At 39.2% G+C, this 22768-nt stretch overlaps 1 protein-coding gene across 3 annotated transcripts in view; it reads right to left on the bottom strand.

Moving 5' to 3' along the window:
• The window catches only part of GNB4 (G protein subunit beta 4), a 62585-nt gene extending 40009 nt beyond the window's left edge, over positions 1 to 22576 (bottom strand). Inside the window, exons 1-2 of one of the 3 annotated variants that reach the window (XM_015291509.4) lie at positions 22526 to 22576; positions 21750 to 21940 (exon numbers count right to left, since the gene is read on the bottom strand). The gene's annotated coding sequence lies outside the window, so the exon portion shown is untranslated. Of the gene's footprint in view, positions 1 to 861; positions 1034 to 14981; positions 15149 to 21749; positions 21941 to 22525 lie in introns of those variants that run through there. The other 2 variants (XM_040705727.2, XM_025153489.3) reach the window with 2 other exon arrangements.
• Positions 22577 to 22768: the final 192 nt, after the last annotated feature.

Genomic DNA, 22768 nt, shown 5'->3' with positions numbered 1-22768 from the left:
TGGGGGCCAGGGTGTAATAGCTGGATGGAGAGTAAGCTGTTCTCCCTGATCACTTGTAGTTACAAGCAGATTCTGATGGCTGTGACTCATCACATGTAGGTGACTCCAAACAGGTGAGAAAAGGATTATACTTTATCCAGGGGAGTTTCAGGCTCATGTGTTTCCGACTCAGAATGAAAATCCCTGGTGTCTGGCTTGAGGAGTCTCAGTCCTCATGTTTCTGATCCTGCCAGCCCTTAGACAAGGTAAGAAGTGTAGCAAAGACTGCTATGAGCAGCTCAGGCTAGAAGCACTGATAAGTCTAGACGAACACATCTGATCATGGCCTAGTTAGTATAAAAACTCCAGGATGTGATTTTCAAAGATTGTGAGACACCCAGCCCTACTTTCATCTTAACTTTCATGTTCTATCGCCTCTGCATTTATATGTGCTTTATCAGAATCAATTTTAACTTTGAGCAGCTCAAACTATATTTTATCTGAACCATCTAGCTAATATCACAGAAACACTGAGCAGAATTCTCCAGACCTGTAAAAATCAAGGCCTAAAGGTTGCAGGCAACCTCAAAAAACTCACAAAGAGCCTCCAAACGCATGCTGAGCAGGATATTTACTTCAGCTTGGAGTCTAGATGCACCATTTTTGCCTGTATATAGTTTGTATGGTATGTTATTTCTCAGAACGCTTCGTTTTACTGTATTAATATTGCTTTGTGTTTCATTCTTGCATAGAGCAGTGATTATATTGGCAGTGATACTGACATCATTCTAGTGCTGTGAATCCCATAGCCTAATTTTCATTAAGAGCTGCAAAATGCAAGATAACTGAGCCAGTGGGAAATAAGCACAGAAGCTCACTTACCATCTCAGTGCTGGAATTACATCAGGGATGAACTTGTCCCTGTGGGCTTCCCCAGCTCACAGTCCTGAAGCATCACCTGCAGCAGTTACCAGGATCGTGGTGCAACACCGCTGCCCTCGTATTTAAGCAAAAAGCCCCTCCGCTGAGCTCTCTCTTTACCTTCCCATTCACTAGTGGTTGAAACAGACATTTGATTTTTCTACTGTGTGCCTGGAGCTATTTTTAGCAGCTAATAGCTGACACCCTAGGGAGCATGATGTCACCAGAACTCGCACTTACAGAGCTATCAAGGCCTGGCTGGGCACAGCAGCTGCACCCAGTGAGCTGCTCAGGCAAGGGGAGAGGCTGTGACACCACCAGGGCGGAGTTCAGAAGGCCAAACAGAGGAGTTCTAGCCAGATCCCAAAGGAAAGATTTTTCCTCCTTTTGTAAGTGATTCTGCAGGTAAGATTTTTTTAAGTGTTTTTTTTTTTTTAAAGGCTGCTGAACACTTCTTACAGTTCTGACAGAAATATGGCTTTATTGGCAATCCTGTTGTGAGCATCGCATGCAAAAGCTCCAAGGTCTGCTGGCCTTCCCCTTGGTCAGCCATTCACCCCCCATCAGCAACCACTGACCTCAACAGGCAGCAGTGGGCCGCTCTGTTAGTGATCTCAGTAGGGAGGCTGAGGGCTCTGTGAGCATGGAAACCAAACCTACCCATATATCAATATTTGCTCTCATTATATTTAATGATCCTTCTTGCCTAGCAACCTCCATTTGGTGTTGGGTAGGAGGCATTTCTCATTTCCCTTCGCAAGATGGATTTTCATTCCCTCGCTCATCCTGATAGCTCTTCTTTGCACCTCTCACAGTTCATTTGTCTGAATATGGATCAAGAAAGACTCAAAAGGAGTTGGTGCTCCTTGCAAAAAGGTGCTGATATTTCTTTCTCTCTGTTAAGAAGCTCTCGCCTTCCAGGACTGCATCATCGTTTCTGCAATAAGTATATGCCTTTGTCTAACCATATTAATCCTTCCACTTTGAGGAATAAGTACACTCAAGTTCATTTCCTCCTCAGTTCCTTCCGGTTCATAAACCTTCAGCATATAGGTGAAGTTATAACTAAGGTCAAATTGTACAGTTTTACATTGTATGCTACGCAGTTATACCAAACTATCAACAAGCAAGTCAAAGAGTCAGACTGATTCTTTTTGAATGACAGCCCACTTTCCCTCAGCATTGGCAAAACCCCTCTATCTAGGATTTTCATCTCAACACATCAGAAAATACATTGAATACAACACCCAAGACCAGCCCATTCTAAGCAGTCCCATCTAGTCATTCTCCAGTCTTGTCACTCTCTTTTGAACATCACCTTCAGTCAGTCCTTTATCCTCTCCCTATTGCTGTGCTCACTACCAGCATTTACAAATTCATGAACAATTTACTGTGGGTTATTACTTTGAATCTAAGTGGGCAAAGCCCACTTTAATTACTCCAAAAAAAATCAATTACCTCTTTCCTTACATTGCATTTGGTACCTCAAACACCTGGAATATCACACATGCTGATAACCATGAAGAATTATCTTTTCCACCATGGACAATTAAACATACAGAATTTATGTTAGATTTTGTCCATTCTTAACTACCAGACAATTATCTCCTAAGTCAAAAACCTAATCAGAGATGTTTTAAATCGCTGAGCACGTGTGCGCCCAACCTACTAGTTTTATGCTTTTCTTACCTTTTTTAATGTTTTAATAACAAATATTTATATAAAAGAAGTTTTGCAACTTAGATGCATTAACTACATCATATTTTTTGCTAACTATACTGTGTGTTTTATAAGCAGTTCAAGATGATTCTTCTTCATTCAGTATCGCCTAGGCAAGCCAAAGGTTGAACACCCATGCCTTAGTGGTTGGGTACAACCCAAGTCCTAGATTAAAAGGTCCCTTTCAACTGTCAGAGCTGATATCCCCTGGGGAATCACACTGTGCTTCCCTTGCCCATGCCTTTCAGTGTCTTTATCAGGGAACTTCCTCTTACCGGTCACATGAAAAATACCAAACACTGTCCAAAGCTGAGTTGACATCAAAGAGGGCATTTAAAGGGCCTGCCTAAAGGCAGCTGAAGGCCTTGCTGCAAGCTGCAGTGCAGGAGCACCCACAACAGACGAGCACAGTGGTGCTTGGGCCAGAAACAATGTGATGAGAGCAGCAGGCCCAGGGATAAGGCTGCGTGCTTCTCACCAAGGGGTGTGCCTGGAGAAGAACACATTTGTAACTACACTTGGGTATTCACTCTTTCAAAAAGTACTTTGAGAAAATACTCAAAAGAATACAAAAGCATAATCATGGTGCATTGCAATTTATATGTGCGTGTATTTTTGTTTCCACTAGAAGAATTCAGCACCAACATAGACAGATTGCATGCATTTTAAGGGCTTGGGCTTACTGTTTGACTTGTTTCACCACAAAGCATGCATCCATGAACAATGCAAGGATATTTTTCCATTGAACTGATGACATTTATCAACCACAAGACTGAGGATACTTTGTGTCTCCGTGTACACCAATGACATTGGAAAGTTAGTTAAATTTAGCACTTAAAAGTCTTCTTGCTTGAACTTTAAAATGCATTTCCCTTTATCTGTATTTGCTACCACTTTGCAGCTTTTTACAGATGTTTCAGAGTCTGCTGAACAAGTCTCGTTTCATACATTTACACCACTTTAGCTGGCCTTGGGATTTTGCCCTGGAGATTTTCTTGCAACCCATTTTTTAAACACATTTGCCCTTATTTACATATGCTAGAAAATAATACTCAGATTCCAAAATAAGAACCGGGCTTCCTCCTTTTGTCATCTCCATGATTGGATTGTCTTACCACATAAACATGTTTATTTCCTCAATTCCTAATTTCTCAGTTGTTGGGCAATATACACACTAATTTTGCTACTCCGTGCAAAGTATGAGGGTTTTTCATTTCTTAATTTTCCAGTGGAAAGTACCTCTGCTCAGACTTTCTAATATTTAGCTGAAATTTTTTCCTCTCTCCTTTGTATTATGGAGCACTATAAGACCAGAGAAGTCCTGGTTGGCCAACTGACCCTTGCAACCAAACCTGCCAGTGAAAAAGGATCTATTCACACTAAAACAAAATGTGAAATCAAACAAATAAACAAAATTACAGATAAGAATTAACATACTCCTAATTTAACCCTCCTGCTAATGTGAAATTACTCCTTGATTTTGCTCCTTACGTACTACTTTCTGTCCAGGTATACCCTAGTCCTGTAACTTGCTTTTTACTAAAACCAGAGAGCTGGTCTGGAAACAGCATTTCAGAACGGTTTTTGGCATCCAGAAAACATTTTTTCCTTCAGATTCCCTTCCAGAGCTCCTAAACCTAATACTGACCATACACTGGTAAAAATCAGTGAGTTTGCCTTCAATTCTGTCATAGGACTGATCTGAAATTCACAACGTCATTTCTGAGACAAACTGCTGTTTTTTCTTCTGCAACAGTAATTAAAATGTCAACTTGATTTTAGCTATCACTCATACTTCCTGATGATAATATCAGCTGCATTTTAACTTTCATATATAAAGGGCCACTTAATAGGACGAAGAAGTTTCTTTTAAGAATAGACTTAATGTAGGTATGGTGAATGTTCATGCAAGAATCAGTGAGGAATGTCAGCCACAAGGAAGAAAACCTTTCTTTTGCATGATGAAACATATTAATGTAACAATGCCCTGGTTAGGGTAAAATCTCTAGTTAGGTTAAAAACTATTTTTATTAACTATAGATTAAATCAGAACAAGATAATTTGTTGAAATACATACAGGGAAAAAAGTGCTGCTTGCATTTTGAAGTCCTAGCTACAGCAATGAGTAAAACACACAGTGAATAACAGGATCAAATCTTAGCATCTGTCTGCAAAGATCTGTTGGTATAGAGCTGTCACCAGTGTGCCTTCGTGTCTTGTATTAAACATGACAAGTGCAACAGAGAAACAGAGATGTTAATAGTGCTGCAAGTCAGATGCGAGGGACTGAGAATTCAACAGGTCCTTGGAAACTAGGCCTTGGGTGCAAAGTTTTTGGTATCAACACTTGAAGAAATCCATCTCCAATAATAATTAATACATTTGAAGCCTCTTTCAAATAAATTTTTCATCCATTTGAATGAATAGCCAGATTTTGTGCATGTTCTTTTCAAGTAAATACTGCCTTCTCACTAAATCAGATCTGGAAGAAAATCATGAGAATTTTTTCTCTTTTTAAATATTTCCCATATCTTGATGAATTAAACAGCATGTCCTACCATTATGTCAGGGATTTTCACAAAAGCCAACCTTGATTAGAGAAATAAGCTTCCGTTTCTTGGAAAGAACTTAGAGAATGGTCCTCAAGTCTGACTTCAGACTACAAACCCAAAGCACAGGTCTAAGGTAATTTCTTCCACTGGCTTTTTCTTTCAGACAAACTTTTCAGCCTCTACATGTGGGATCTGAATGTCACAAAGAACAGAGAAAACTGAAGGGAAAACTGTAATTTCTCAGGGTGATGACATATGAGGAAAGAACATGGTCAATATTCGGTTGGTAGCCCTAGGTACAAACCTGTCTTTGCAGTGGCCCTATAAGAACGGCACTATTACCTCTGCACATTTCATACATATCTCAGGAGCTTTAGAGAGACAGGTAGTTAACCAAAAAAGTCTCTATATAGTCAGTGAAGAGCACTGGGCTCCCCTGTAGGTGGGGTGACACCTCTGGACTCAGAATTGCTTTCTGGAAGAACTTCCTCTCCATTTAACCTCTCAAGAGCCCAGGAAAATAGTTTTCCTCAATTAGGCACCTAAGTCAGGCATGCAAGGTTATGTAATAGGAACTGTCTTGTGCATCTCCTTCCCTGTGTTTCTACACTTAATTTCTGTTTCATTCTCTAATTTTGCTGAAGTTAGAAGCAGCAGATCTTATCAGTGCACTAACTGCTCCAACCACACTCTTTCCTGCTCTGAGACTTCTTGTTTGCATGTCTAAACAGCACTAAGTCTTTCATCCCCACTGGTGAGCACAAGCTTTTACATCCAACTGTTTTTAGTACCTCATCTATGACAGTCTCTTCCAAGATAAAAGGTGTCCTTCATGTAGCATGGAATAATGATGCCTACATACTGATGTGTGAAAATCCCCATACAAGCATAGCATTTTTATAATTGATCAGATCCATGGTATGACTTCTACACTCTCCTGCATTTCACCTTAATATCAATTCATTTAACTCTTGCAATTTGTCACACTTTGATAAAATCAATTTCCATTTCTGAGAAGACAGCATACTGATTAATAAAAGCTCCTCTATTGCATGTCACCCTGTGATTTGCAGGCATGGTGAACGCTGATACATTTTCTTAGCTGAGCGACAAAGTTCTGCAACAAGTAATACAAAACAGAAGGCTTAAACTTTTTCAAGTATGGAAGTTGTTAGAAAATTCTTACGGAATGGCCACTACATAAAGCACGATTCCTTGTCAGTGAAAACACAGACTGTAAAAACCAGGAGGCTTTGGGGCCATTCTCTCCAGCTATCTTCCTGCTTAAGAATTTCTGTCATTCTTCACATAAAGATAACTAAATGCCTACTCTGATTACTCATCCTTCTGGGACACAAACCTGTCTGGGCATTTAAATGGAACTTCTGCAGGAAATCATGAAGTAGGAAAATCCAAATTCAGGTTCTGTGGTTTGTTAATGGGGTTTTTGTTTGCTTGTTTTAGTTAATTTTAGTTAGTTTCCTTTCTTCTGTATTACACTATCCAAGCCATGATGAAGCTGCTTTCAGACATACAGATGAAAATATAAATACTGCTGAAGTTTAATAGGGAGAATGCAAGACCAGATATGGGTTACAAGAAGTGGGTCTGTTCCCACGTCTATTGCAGTCTGCTCATTGATCTTATGCACTCATTTCACTTTTCTGTGCTTTCATTTCTCTAACATAAGGCTGTGATATTGACCTTCATTACAAAACACTGGGGTCTATGGATGAGAAGGACTAACTAAGAACTAATTATTAACATTAGATTGGATCCAGAACCAAATGATGTCTGTTTTCTAGTTCAGCCTCACTTGAGACTATAATTATAGTCTCATCCAAAGAGTTTGACCTCAATGGTAGAACTCTCCTAAGGATAACGTAAAGTATTTTCAAGCTGTTCTATTAGAACTCCTGGCTTTACTTCATGCTGAAGTTCCAAAGTCTGGCTTTACGTAAGTCACCATCATTTTTCATAGGTACGTTTTCATATTTAAGAGGAGGAAATGCTGAAAACAGAACTCCCATTTGCTCTCAAAACAGTTGCTTTTCTCTTCACTAAAAGAATGAAAACAAAACAGATACAAATTCACATTAATAATTTCAAGCTGATCAGATTTTATGAAGCCATTCAGAAAGTATTTAAAGCATAGCCTGTGTTTAAGTAGAAAAATATCACCCTCTATTCCATAAAATTTCAGCTTTTTTCTTGACAACTGCAGTACTCCTTTTGGATGTTTTTTAGTCTTTTTTTAAACCGCTTTAATAGGCAAACTGAATCCTGTCTCCTGACAACATATCAAAATATCCAAAACAAGTATAATATGTTCTGAATGTTTCTTTTTCTACAACCTTCAGATTAAGCCTTTCATGTGAAAAAAGCACATCTCTATGAAGTTAAAACATTTCAGCAAATATTGCTGCAATTTATCTGTTTCATTATACAGAAAATCCTTTTAAAAGAAAGACTTTGAATTCAAATCCCCAATCCGAACTGTGCGTCATAGTCTGACTTTCTGATAGCACTATTAAAATACCTCCCAGAGACTAAATTTAGCATTACTTCTGATTTGTTTGGCCAGTAGAGAACTAGGAAAACCCCTTAACAAAGCTTAGTGGCTCGAACAGCCTCAATGGTTACTCCCTTATTCCCCTCCACATAGAAGCAGCCAAGGAAAGGAGCATTCCTCAGAAACAAAAACCTCAATGGAAAGAATCCCTATACAACATAGGCACTTAAGGAATTGTCAAGCTTTAAAGGACATTTCTTTTTCAACTTCACTGAACATCCATGATTAGATCTCTGCATTTTTACCTCGTTTTATGATGTTCTTACTACATTACATCATGCTACCCTGGGTATAAAAACAATAGAATGAAACCCTCTAATTTTAGCTGTCATAAGTTAAAGAAGAAATGGCAGCAGAAGCTTTCACTTGTAATTGTAGGATTTTAGGTAGCTACAAAAAACATTACTTATTCTGTAAGTGAACGATTGGTCAAACATTTAAGCAAAGTTTCAGGGACTCTTAAGAAGCTGTGTACGCAGGTGGGTATTTAAGAGTTAATGGTGAAGGTATCACTACGCTCAGAAATGAAGCCGACCATTGCATGTCAGACTCAGCTCATTAACAACCCAATTATTTCTGTCACAATGGAACACGTCTCTTTGCTTTTTGTTATTGTTATGCAACCAGAATAGCTTTCAGAATCACTTTCAGCTGAGCTTGGAGATGTAAACTGTAAAACTCAACAAGGATCGAATTCTAAGCTGAAACGCTACTGAAATTCAATAGATGACTGTTGAGTGACACAGAGTGTGCAATTATGCAGGAACCAATTCCTGTCTGGATGCCTACCTGTGCAATCTATTGCAGGGTACCTGCTTTAGCAGGGGGGTGGACTGGACAGTCTCTTGAGGCCCCCTTCCAACCCCTGCAATTGTGTGCAAAAGCCTGTTTGCAACAAGCCATCTTGGAAGTACTTCCATTTGTGAGAGCTCTTTTCTTTCCCAATGCTCTGAATGTGAATGCATTAAGAAGCCTGTAATCAGTTAATAAAGCCAAGTCTGCAAGCTTCTCAGCCCTTGTGATTAATTTACAAACTAAATAGAAGATGGTTCAGAAAAATCAGTGCAGGGAAACAGAGGTAGCTTTTCTCATAAATATATTTCTCCCCTAGAAACCACTGAAATTGTCTCTCTTTACCATGTGCTTTACACCATGTGCTGTACATCACTACGTGCAATTATGGTACTTCCAACAAAAAATACAGACTTAGTAAAATCTTGTATAAAGGGATACAAAAAGAGCCAGAGTGGTCCTTCTGCTTACAAAATAGTGCATCTATCTAACCTAATCCATGTGTACACATATGACAACATTGCCATAAAGCTGCTTTGTTTAGCTGTGTATTTCCATGACCTTGAAGCTGAGGATAATGGATTTTTTTTATTCTATTCACTATCTTCACACGAGGATATCTACAGTCATTATAAAAAAAAAATCTCCAGTTGGAGGAGTGAGGAAAAGAAAAGGGACTTCAACTGCTCAGCTTCTAAATTAAGCTACATCTGAAGTTAAAAATAGCTCTTCTGCCTGAAGATGCTACACTACCTGAATTTAAACAGCCCGTTTCTTTCCCTGACAGATCACATGTATTGTGCCCTCTGCTGCAAAAAAAAAAAAGCTTCATATAAGGAGACTACTTTATTTTAGTGCAATTTCACTTCACCTAAGACACAGATAAATAAAGAGTCACAGTACATGAATCAATTTTCCCATAGATGCATTTCTCACCTTTTACTAATTAGACCTAAAAATACACATGTGTATGAGCAAGACTTCATCCCATCTCTATTTGCAGATGCTTTTGGGAAGATCTATAGTGAGAATATATTGCCTGAAATGCAATCAGATTCCTATGGTAAACCTCCTCGAAGTGTTTGTGCCCATCCCTACTAACCTCTTTTGTTTCCATTTTCTTAAGTATAAACATTGTTTTTAGACATTTCATTGTCAATTCTAAAATGAAAAATTACTATATGCAATCACATGTATTACACATGCAGAGGCTCATTCACTGCTTTTCCCTAAAGCATGAATGGAAAAGAGTAAAATAGTATCCTGTTTTTCTCAGTGGCTAACACAGAACCAGCATAAAGATTTCTATCCTACCCGTATTCCTACCATGAACTGAGGCTGAACTGTCAGAATTATGTGATGGAAAGCCTGCCTGTGCTACTCACTCACATGGAGCACTCAGGAGCTGAGCAAGTATCTGTAGTAGTTTGGAAAGGTAAAAAAAATTCAAAGCTACCCAGGCCCTTCACTTGCCAACACAAGTTCATTCTTTAAAATAAGATTTCTATGGCTACATGTAGCCTAGTTAACCTAGTTTTAAGTTGCAAGCACTGTACCCATCCTTGCCCCAGGAAACTTAATTTTCTCCAATATTCATTCTAAATTTATTGTGCCTTAATTTTCCCTTTCTATGAGAATTAAAATTTTCAATTCTACATTTTAGGTAAAAAATAGAGGAGGCATATGTCTAGTGTGCAAAAATGAAATCTGAATTTGGCTATACTGAGACAACTTCCCTTTCCCCCCTTTGTTAAATTGTATATTTACTATGAGCACTCCCAAAGGAATAGTGCAGAAAGACTTAGGAATGAGTAGACAGAAGATGAGATGGATATAAGTACTCCACTTACCCTCAAGCAAGACTTTCACATTGCAGTCAATTTGTGGACTAAAAGCCTGAAAGAGCCCTGAAAGCTTTATAACCATCTATAATATTAGCAATGATGTAAGCCAAAAGCAATGATCTAAACTCTGCAGTCCCTAATTGAATAACACACCCACTGAAGTCAATAGGAATTGCACTCAGTTATGCTGTATGGTATCTCAGGTCTATAACATTTCACATACAGTTACTACATACCAACTATAAGTAGTAGTAGTTTTATTTGTATAAGGCAACATCTGCCAGATGCGAGGCTCTGTGAAAGCAGGACTGGAGCACCCATATTTAGTCCAGCTGTTCAGCTGCAGCAGAGCTGAGTTGCAGCCATCCATCAGCAGCAAATTAAGACAGGATAAAGTTCTAAGGCTGCTTGGACTTGTTGGCTTAACAAAGCAAAGCCAATCATGCAATAATGAGACAGAATTTAACTCAGAGTTAGATAAATGGGAAATAATCTTGCAAAAATGTCATTTTATGTGCACAACCATAGCTCAACCATCATCATCACAGTAATATAATTTCCCTGGCTACTTTAACCCAAGGTCTCAGCTGTTGAACTCCGATGTGTGTATCCGCTGGGGCAGAGTCCTGTCACATTACAAGATGGCTCCCACAAGGGAAAAGCACCATCAGGACATCCAAGGCCTTTTGGACTTCAGCAGCTGTCAGAGCTGTAGCTGCTGCACCCTGTGCCCAGCTTCAGCAACAGGTATATGAAACCAGAGTCATGTGAGTGCACTGAGGAATTAATCAGAGGGGTGAGAGCTGGCCTGTATCATGAGCACTGCCACCAGTTGGGGGGTCACTTCTGCTTCTGGGGAAGCCTGGATCATGTCTGCCAGTACCACTTGCAACATGCAGTACCAGGGAGTTTCACTGGAGAGCGTAATAGCATCTGCAGTGAGCCCCCAGAACCATGTTTGTGAGGCCAGCAGAACATTTCTCTTTGCAAATGTGAACTACTGAGTCACCCTGCTCATGTGAGACAGACCGTATCCTCTTCCCAGAGAGCTCTTTTGAATTGCTGTTATCGCCAGATAACAGATGTTGCTCTCCAGGAAAGTTTTTCATGCAAGTTCTTATAAGCATAAGGATTATTTCAACTTGACCTTGTAACTACAATAGAAAAACAAGATGAACTCGGGGATCTGAGGGCTACGTGTTGTAATATTTTGCACATCTTAGTAATTAGGACCTGAACACGATGACTACTCAAAAGCTTATACAAAGAATAATAGATAATATCCTTTGTCTTATAAGGAAAAGTCTATTTACTCACAGTTATATATAAGAAGCAACTCCTAACCTGTTAAATGAATCACCTTTAGTGATTCCTGCAGCGAAACTCTAGCTAAATCATCTGAGGAAAGGACTAAAAGTAAATTTGAAATCTTTTACTAAAACATGTCAAAATGCCCATTATCTGACAGCCAGTTCTGTTGGTTGTCAGACAACCACAAGACACTTTCTAATTTCTTCTTCAAAGTAAACCTTAAGGTACAATTTAAAAGTGACTTTGGAAAGTAGCAATATATACCTACTAAATTTAAAGATTTCCTGACCATGCACACTCCTAGTCAAACAACAGCAGCCTCCCTCCTGCATGCCTTTATCGTGCCTATGCAAAGAACATGTTTCTGGATTGCAGCTTTGGATGATAAAGCACAACTTCACCACTCCCCTTCAAAAATGTCAGTAAGTGGCAATTTAAAATCCAAAATTTCTACCAGAACTATTCCTGTGACTTCTGGTGCCACTGTAACTAAGTCTGTGCAATTAAATTAGCTCTCCAACCATAAATACACATTTCACACCCGAATTTTGGAGCTATGATCCAGAAGCTAGATCTAAGAAGTAATAGAGCTGCACTTGTTTGCAGCGATGGATAATCAGGGCCAGGTAATACAACAACAGCTTGGATTCCAAACAACAGCAACAAAATACAAGAACCATAGGACTTGGATTAGTTAAAAAATTAGTACATATTCCGTCAGATGGTCTCATTAATGATCACAGCCATGAATTAACCCTCATGGTATTTCTTTAAGAGAGAAGCTGTTCATCAGGGAAAAAAACAGTAATGACATCATTTATAGATGATGCCCATAATACAAAAGACTCTATCAGAGTTCAGGATAATTAAACCTCTAGCAGCAAAAGCTACAGTTTAGGCTGAGCTGTCCAGTGCAGTGATAGTGTATTATGAATAATGGCCTGTATTACTGTACACTATGCTTGGAAACTCGTTTATTCACCTTCATATGTTTTCCTGATTTCTATTTTTCAAGGGATAAGGTATTCAGGCTACTGGATGTTTTCAGATATTCTTGCACTTATTCAGCGTGTCTCAGTTTCCCTAGGATAAGAATTCCTTTCTTTTGCTATCCTAACTTGTTTTCCTATTCCTAAGTATCTCTTTCCTAGCATTTACCATATTTCTCCCTTTTGTTTTGAAACCTGACTTTTCAACAGGGGATCAATTTGTGCTGTTAATTCTTCCTCCTCTTTTCTCACTCCTCAGAAGTGAAAGAAACAACTACAATTCACCACTCCGCCGTTTCCAGCAACAGACAAGGCATTAAAAGGCTCAAATCACCCAACAGCACTTACGGTGGGTAAATCCCATTTTCACCACAAGCCCTGCACATCAGCTCGATCAACATGCTCTAGAGACTGTCTCTTCCTTGCCTGCTCCCTGAAGTGTCTACCACTTGCAGAGCTTATTGCACTCCCAGTCCAAACACAGCTAAAAATCACTTAGTTCCACCCACCCTTATGGCTTTCCTTCATGACTCCCAACCTGTTTGCCTCATGCTTTCTCAGACTTGTTGCTGAAGAACTGCCTGTTTCATGCATCACTCAGCTCCTCAGAGCCACAAATACCTTGCCCCAATTGTTGAAAGACATACTGCCTATAATTCGCATCACAGATGTTATTCCTTTCTCCTTTCACCTTCTGTCATTCTATCTCACTGTCTCAAAGTGCTGTTCTCTGCACAAAACAGTCACAGTGCATTTCCAAGTTAGAGAGATGGAGATGAAGAAGCAGATAGACACAAAAAGGTGGTCAGAAGGACAAACACTGAGGCCTGCTGCACACCATCTTCTCCAAAAAGGTTTATCCCTGAATGTCATCTGAAAACCTAATTGTAATCATATTACTTTTCAGACATAGAACACCACATAGAATAATACAAAGATAGATTGTATTTTCTCCCCCCAGATTACTAAAAAATGGTGGAATCACATGGAATGCTGATCAACTAGAAACAGATAATATTAAACTGCCAGCTTACTGATCATTTTTCCTTCCATTATAACCACTGAGTATTAGGCATCTTAAACTGCTTAAAAGTGATATCCAGAAAAGAGATGTCAAACAACCAGTAACAATTTTAAGAAGGAGTAAACAGGTCTACATTCTAAATAAGCATTTTGCTTACAGCCTGATGAAAAGATCATTTTCATCTCAGACTAAAACTGTTACTCTCAATTTTCTTCTCCCTCATATACACATCCAGACTTATTGTTGTGCTCCAGTTGTTTTGATAACAAAGATATCGTAAGCACATCTGAATACTTAGTAACATCTAGAATTTACTAGCTTGAACTTACATGCTAAATGAAATGCTCTAAATGTATTTTTCACTTGGGGACCATATGAGTCAAGCTCACACTGTACGCTTTTGCAATAAGCACAAAACATAGTGAAATATATATGCTTTCTTTTGTTAGTCTTATGTTGTGATCACTGTGACACATGAGATTGCCAGGACATAAAGCATGCAAAGCTATGTGTGGGTATGAATACATTAAGTAGCAAGCAGAGATTTTGGGGAGTTACTAATCTGAATTTTCTTACCTTTTACCTTAGCAATTTTACACAAAAAAAATACAACCACCTTTTCAATTGTGCCTTTCTCCCAGGAAGGCAGCATGCAAACAAGTATCTGCACCAATATACATGCATTTGACTCGAGATCATTTCAATGTGCTTCATTTAAAACAAAAACAACCACCACAATCCCTTCATTCATATAGCTCAGATTACAGGAATATTTGCAGAAGCTTTGGAAGTCAGTGAGAATTGGTTTTAATATGCCCTTACATGTAAAATTGCAAAACTTAATCCCAGCCTGCAAAGCATTTATGACCACCATCTTCCACTGGTAGCACTGAGTCTAGAAAAATAATTTGCCATTTGGAGGCTCTATTATTTATTGTCCATAGGTGAGCAGAGAGTTACCCTGCAAATCTACAACTATCTACTTCAATGGAAAAATTTAAGGAGTTGAACATACTCAGCATCTTACAGGATAAGGCTCAGCTCTGGATTTTCAGTTTTCCTGTTCTCCTGAAATAAACAGAATCTGGACACATTGTATACACAGCACTAGTAAGATTTTATTGTTCAAATTAGGTAAAATCTCTGCTATAAATAACTTCAAGGTTTGTTACACCTATAGTAAAAGAATTAAAATAAATCTGTAATGATGCTCAGTGTTTTGAATGCATTCAGACATTCAGTATGTTAAAACAGAAAAGAAGAAAAATCCTCACTTACCTTAATGGCTGTAAGCTGCTATTTCATGCTCTGTCAACTTTTACTTCCTACTAACTAAATAAAAGTTCTGCAATCTTGATGCTAGAATAGCTCTCAAATACATACTGCAGAATACCAAAAAAGAGAAAGCCTATGTTGTCCTTACTAGCAGGCATCTCTCCAGGGATGATTGGTCATTACCCTGGCAACCCTCACAAATGGCAAATGACGTAAAGAGAGTGGGAAAAAAGCCACTGAGAGCAGAAAGCACTATATGCATTATAGATAGTTCTGAGAATCCATGCTCATGTATGCATTACACAGCTCCAGAGGAGCACAAGGGACCTTCCATTTTACAAAGATGCCTGTCGAGATGAATAAGAAACTTTCTAATTTTTTTCTTAATCAAAGCACTGGGAGCATCTTCAAGTCTTTAATTGAAGCAAATTGGTTGCTGATGATTTTAATAATTCAAGCACTGTTTTTTATTTTTCAGTTCTGTCAAAATTTCCTATTGAGATGGCTCACAGTAGAATTCAGACAGGAGTGGATGTATTTTCCAGAATTTTTCACTTTTTACTGCTGTGTGACATTACATTAGCCCCCCTACCCTACTTTTCCTCTAACAATGCATTTGTACAAACGATACAGATCTCATGCTAATGCCATTAGAAATAAACATATTAGCAGGTTTATTTGGTGATATTCATAACTATAATCCCCCTAAAGAAGATATGTTTCTGATTCCAGCCATACATCGGATAAATGAAATAATTAAAAAGAATGTCGTTTTTGCACAGAATGATGGCAGAGAATTTGACCACACTGATGTGCCTGTCATAGAGCTAGAGAAATTTGGGTGCGGCTGATTCTCTCAGGTGAAAAAAAATGTCAAGTAAGGTAAGAAGTAATCTGCTTTGAGATATTCTAACATCTGCGCCACTTTTCTTTACACTATTAAATATAATTGAAGGAATTTTGGATAACAAATTGGAGAAAAGCATCTTCCACACCAGTATGAGTATAGTACCAATTACAATGCAGGATCAGACATCCTTTTACTCACTCCTCTTTAGATTTCAAAGCCTCTGGATTTCTAAGTGCACATAAGACAATTTTCAAAGAATACACCAGGAAGAGTTCACACTCAGATCATCTCACAACCTGAAGGAAAGGGCATTCTCCTCTGAGATGAAATCTACTGAGGTAGCTGCTCTAACCACTTAGCTATTATGCACAAGTTGGATGGGAACGGCTTTACCGTGACAACTGAATTTTCTGATGACCTGATGAAAACACATTAGATATATTTAAACTTGGCCCCAATTCAAATCTGAAATGAAACAAATTTAAGTCGCTAGCAGTTGCAGCTAGGATATTTCTGTATCTAGCTGTCTAAATTCAATTAGTTAAAACTTTCTGGAGTAAAATTTAGCACTCATTGAAATTTAGATGGATGCATGTCTAGGAGTCCTCGAAGAAGAGGACAGACAGGCTTTAAAGTCTCAGCTTGCTCACACAATAAATTTTACATATTTCAGGGCATGAGCTAAGATTTAAGGAGACTCAAATTCTCAGCTGTACTACCAGCTTGCTGGATGAGCTGTTACAAAGTATTTTCCCAAGGTGAGTAAACATGTTAACTTATTTAATAGGAACTTTCAGTGCTACTACTGAAATGCTTTATATAAGGGCTTCACTTATTTTTCAAAATCTACCTGTACCATGATGATTTCCAAAAACAGCTGAATGAGCCATTGCAAGTAAGTGAACTTTATGATAAAACAAGCCTTCAACAGGAAGGGTATCCAGAAGATGATAATACTCCACTGCATGTACTTTATTTACTTGCAGAATACAATGAATTTTTAATTATTTAAAACTCTGACATCATATAGCAAATGTTCTACTGTGTTAAAACTTACAGAGATATCTTGATTTGAGCAAAGTGAAGCCCCAGTACAACATTGCCTTTGCTATTACACTTTGCCTGACAAGGACAGAAAGCACCATTGCATGTTTAGAAACCACAGAAGGCAAAGTTCACCACTACATAGGTGGCCAATGCATGCTCTGTGATTCTCATAAATATTTTCTTTCATGGTCCAAATTTAAGCTTCCAGTTCTTTCCCACAATTGCATTTTGCAGTTGAGCCTAAACTTCTGCACATATTTCACCTACCTTCCATTTATTATCACAGACTGTACGAAAATCTTATCTTTAGTATTACCAAACTTAACTTTTTAAGAACAAACACAGCCTGTCCTGGGCATATTTAAGATGAATAGTTACTAACTAAAAGACAATAAAATACTTTTAAGTATAAAAAAAGCTTTGTAAATCTTTGTTAATCATTTCCTACTACAGCAACTTGCTTTCGACCTGGCACATGAGACTGACTCACATGAATGAGCTGAGCAGCACAATGGGGACAAATCCAGTTTGAAAGGAAAGGAGACGACACTGGTGCAGAACTGCAGAGAACATGGCTTCTGAATGAGTCTTAGGAGGAGGCACTATCACAGACTCTTGCAAACATTTCAAGACACTGTGCATCAGCCATGTTGTCAAGTCTAACAAAAACCCAGCAAACATCATTTATATCAAGGCCTTTGTAGAGCTATGTCATTAAAACATCAGGAAGGTTGAAGGATGACTTTTCTTTCTTAAGTTGATATGATTCTGAACAATACATCATTGAGTATCAAGATTTAAGATTTTTTCTGTTTGTCTGTTCTTGTACAAGACAGACATGTCTTGTGAAATGATTCCAAACTCATTATTGCTATCCTTGCACTTCTCCATAGCCATATTACAGCTGGACTAGCTCACATCGAGGATGCCCACATTAAAAGATAACAGCATCCTTTGGTAGCAGAAACTATAGGCTTTCAGCATTCTCTGGCTTTCATGGTTTGACTAGCTCTGAACATTACACCAAAACTCAGCAAGATAACTAAAGAACAGAAAGTACCAACATTCACAAAAGGCAAACATCTGAATATGAACACATTGCTGTTAATATCCTTTAGTATTCAGTTTTAATGAAATTCACAGACACAGACTGTCCTTTAGCACAAATGCATTCAAAACTAGTAATTCCTTGTTCTTGTTCCACCTTTATTCCACTTCCACCATGGTAGTCTAACACTTCTCAACTCAGATTACAGCTTCACAAGAGAGAAGTTTATGTCCAAATACTCCAATGGGTGACTTCCACCTTAACTGGAGAATCCTGGGTAATGGAAAACAAGTTTTTCCAACAAGATTGGACAGAGGCAAGTCTAATCATTCTGTCACAAGACAGGGAAAGGTCATACAGGCCACCAACGATGGTTGTGCCTGCAATCACTGGGGTCATCCTTTTAGCATTGCTAGTTCAGACAAGCCATCAACTACCAAATCAATCCAGCCACACCACTCAAGATACATGACAACCGCAGGACTTGAACTGCTACATCTATCTTCAGCACCTAGGACTACACATCCACTAGTGAGCATGAAAGCACTACTACAGTCTGTGGGGCACAGTTAAGATGTATGTAAAAATGCAATTGAAAATAGTCTCCAAGCAATATAGTTTAAAAGGCCTCACTGCTCCAGCTGTGTGTTCATGTTTTTTTTTTTACTCTTCTCTGCATCTTGAAAAGCAAAATCTGATCAGACATCTAACTAGGATAGAAATATTCATGCAGTCTGTTCTAGGTGGGTTATGTATTGTCAAATACTATACAACAGCGAATGCTACAACCTTATCACCTGCAGATGCAGTTGAATGGCAGCACAAATCCAGTTTTTTAAATGCACTAATTTAAAAACATCTGAGATTTGCCCACGAGTTCTACTCAACATCCCATAATGCTAGACGGTTTTCTTCCTCTAACATTCTTGATTATTAAAAAAATACAATAAACAAGTTTTGACTTTTGGATTCCTTACCTCTGGCTGCACAAAGCCATTATTCTAAGCTGCATGGTATCACAGTTCAAAACTACAACTGAGGGAACACAGCACCCTCCTGGGACTCTGGGAACAGTAATTTGAACCTTCTGAGCCTAAAGACAGATTACCTGCCCAAGAATTGGGAGACCTGTGCTCCTTGCTACCCGCTCTGTTGAGGCCAAGTCTTCATTCTGGCAGTGAGAAGCATAAGGAATCAAAATGCTCCTGCACAATGGTAAGGCTCAGCTGATACAAAGATCTTCTGTTTACCAGACTGAGCTGGCTACCCAGTTGAAAGTAGCTTTGTTTGTGCAGATGAGATGTACTAAGCCAGCTCCGGTTTGGTCCTGCTGCCAAGCTAATAAACCCCTCAAGAATCCAAAGTGACTACAGACCAAGCTCTAAGCCTGAAACAGTAAGTGCTGCCAGATCGGAGCCAGATGAGATACCAGTACACAAGGGACTCATCTGAGAAAAGCTATACAGACTCACTTAAGTTGGTTCTGGCCAGAGCTGGCTTAGCCTAGCAAACTTATCTCAGTACCAGATCCAGGCAAACACAACTTCACGCCTAAGCTGGCTCTGCAAATAAATACTATGTTGAGAATGAGTAAAGTGGTCCAAAGTCTTCTAGTTTGGTTTCAGAGAAACCACTTAAGATTCAGAAAAATAAAATAGCACTAACATTATGGTGGTTGTTTTCCTTCCCTCCCCCCCTCCATTCTCCAGTGCATCCTAACTCCTACTATTCCAGTCAGATTCAGTAGTCAGACTACTCCAGACAGATTGGAATCTGAGCATGCCTTCTCAATTTTTTCTTCTCCTCCTCCACCCCAAAAATAAGTCAGGGCATCTCTTGGTGATGCAAAGTTGACTGTATCCTAACAGCAACACCATCACCTTTTCCTTCAATCATGTTTTAAAATCAGAGTGAGTCACAAGTCTTTTTACAAAAGGACAAGTTAGGCACACCAGCTCCAAAAGAGGATTCTCTGACTCTCTGGCTGAAGATGCAGACAGATTTCAGAAATGTCTCTTCTCCTTGTTATTTTTGACCATTAAACCCAAAGACCCTGTACAGTAGTGTACAATTGGACAGATCAATATAATGGGGAAAGCATTACAACAGAGGTGTGATGACAGAAGGACAGGCATAATAGAAAAGTGCTATGAAGGAAGGGAAGAAGATTACTCACACATGTCAGAAGATTCTAGGTTCACAGGGGAAAGCTTCACCAAGGAGGGACCTCCAGAAAGAGATCCTTCCCCATTGGCAGTCAGCCCCTAAACGAGGTCTAAGAGAGGTGCAGCCAGGCTCCATCCCTTCTGGTCACACAGATGACTTGCCTTTACCTGTGCTCTCAGGGCTGACCAGGTCCTTTTCCTAGGCGCTCAATCAGTGGTTCAGGCCATGACTCAACAGATCCCATACAAGTGGCAACAGTCACAAATCTAGTTTTTAAGTGTCTGTCTACAGTACATTTTATACAGAACATAACTCAGCTTAGATTCAAGTTTCAGGTAAGAGCCTAAAAGTAAAGTGTAGCAACACTGAGATTATGCTAAATGCTTATTGAGATTTAGCATTTAGTTTTTGTTCTAGCTGTTTATCCTCATACTTCTCCTCCTTACAGGGGTCTTAATAAAACTGATAAAGTACCCAAAATATTTAGCAAGGAAAGCAGAAAACTGAGAGGTCATACAAAGCTCTTGAGTGAATGAGTATTATCAGTTGTTTTGCTTTTTCATCTACAGATATTTTTCAGTTCACATAAACACTTAAGACCTCTTTTGAAAATAAAAAAATATTTAACATGCATTTTACAATCAACAAATGAGGAAGATAACAGACATTATGAGTAAATCACTGCTACAGCTAGACTTTAGCCACAACCTGGAAACTGGAACCACAGTCTTGGAGACTGACTGTCAGCTGCATGGCACTGCATAAACAACAGGTCATCAACAACCCAGAGGGGAAGTGCAGCATGTTGAGAAAAAATACTGTTTTGTTCAGCTGCAGTTTTACATATACATCACTCTCTACATTGCTCTATTATGTGGGGAACACATACTAAAAATATTTGCTTGAAACAATTACATCTTAATGAAGTTTGAAAGAAACGCAAGGCAATAATTGGAAAGCTCAACATTTTCCTCATGTCACTGATGAAATTAACTTTTCCTTATTAGCAAAACATCATAATTTGGTGTCTTGATTCATATCTGACTTTTAAAATGATTCTTCCATTTCCAGTTACAGATAACTTATTTCCAACTCTAAAGTTACTACCCATAATGCCACATACAGTAAATCAGTATGCAATATTACCATGAAAAAGCAAATAGTTTGCTCTATATCTACCCCTGCAACTCCTACTGAAATACCACAGCCATTCATACCACTACTGGAACACAAATAAAATATATTCAATGCTTCTACTTACTTTGACTTTATAACTCTTGTTTCTGTGGAAAACATGTAAAAAATAATGAAATAAAACCACAGTATTCAGTTACATTAGTACAGTGGTGGCAGAACTCTAGATAAGAGAGCCTGCAAAAATCCAACAAAACAATCTTAGATTTATATCTCTGTAAGCTGAAAAAAAGATTCCTGGAGTCTATTTCTCTTTTGTGAAGCCAACCACACCATTGTAAAGTAAATGCAAAGTCACCATACAATGTTATCAACACAGTGGTGATGCTGCACTGATGTAAACGCCAATACAAGTGGAAAGCAAAGAAAAAAAGAAAAAAGACTGAGGCAGCTAACAGCTCAAATTTCCCTCCCCAGATGCTCCAGGCTTCCTTGCACAGATTTAGCTTTTTATCTTTGTGCTCACCAAATCCTGAGGCTTTTAGACATCAGCAGGACTTCCAGCGCATGTTACCTCACAGTTCTATCAGCACCAAGCAGTTGCTGAGCAGGAAAGATCAGTCATGAACAGGAACGCCCTCTCCCCATGCGGCACAGCCACGCACCTCCGTACTTCAGCACACGTCTTCTGCTGGCATTGCTGGGAGATCTTCAGTGCTGCAAAAGTTACAGAGAAAATGAAGCAGCAGAGAGCTATCTTCGCATCTGGCACACAAAGCCATCATAAGCTGCTCTTGTGAAGAGCAGGGTCTGCCCCAAAGCATCAGTTACCACAGGGATGTGATGAACCATCACAAAAACAAAACTCAAGTACAAGCACAAGCTAAAGGAATGCCCTCTGGTGTTCTAACACCTATTTTGCTCAACCACCTTTCCCAGCTGCAATTAATTCATCCTCCTCCACCAACTCTACCTTGGGTATTAGTGCCACATACTGGAAATCACTGTTACACATTACATGATCTCATAAAATAAAACAAAACACACCAACTTTATGTGGTACAGCTAGTAAAAAAGAAAGATTTACACTGATCTTCCTCATGCAAACATCTATAATTGTAACGTACACCTAACTATCCTTACGGGCCAGCATATAGGACCACACTGAAGTACTCCAAACAAGAAGGGATACCATAACGAGGATTATCAAACGCTTCAAATACATTTCACTCTTGGTGGAAGAACCCAAACAAACCCTAGTAGTAGGGCACACAAAGCCCCCTACTCTTACTCTGCACCCACCTAATACCCGCTCGCCGTCAGCATCCCCTTAAGTAGCGGCACGCCCACCTCAAGAGCGCTCGGCTCCTCCCTCGGCTCCTCCCGCCCCGCCGCTCTCCTCACACCGCCCTTCCCGCGCACTGCACCTACACTTGCTGGCTCTTACGCTCCTACACCCGCCTCCTTACTAGTTGCCTCATGATTGGCTATCCATAACAAGGCCCCGCCTCCCGCCCCTCGCTGATTGGCCGCTGTGCCCGCGCA

The sequence above is a fragment of the Gallus gallus genome, chromosome 9 (assembly GCF_016699485.2).
Source record: "Gallus gallus isolate bGalGal1 chromosome 9, bGalGal1.mat.broiler.GRCg7b, whole genome shotgun sequence".
Taxonomy (NCBI): domain Eukaryota; kingdom Metazoa; phylum Chordata; class Aves; order Galliformes; family Phasianidae; genus Gallus; species Gallus gallus.
This window is presented reverse-complemented; position numbering and strand designations above follow the sequence as displayed.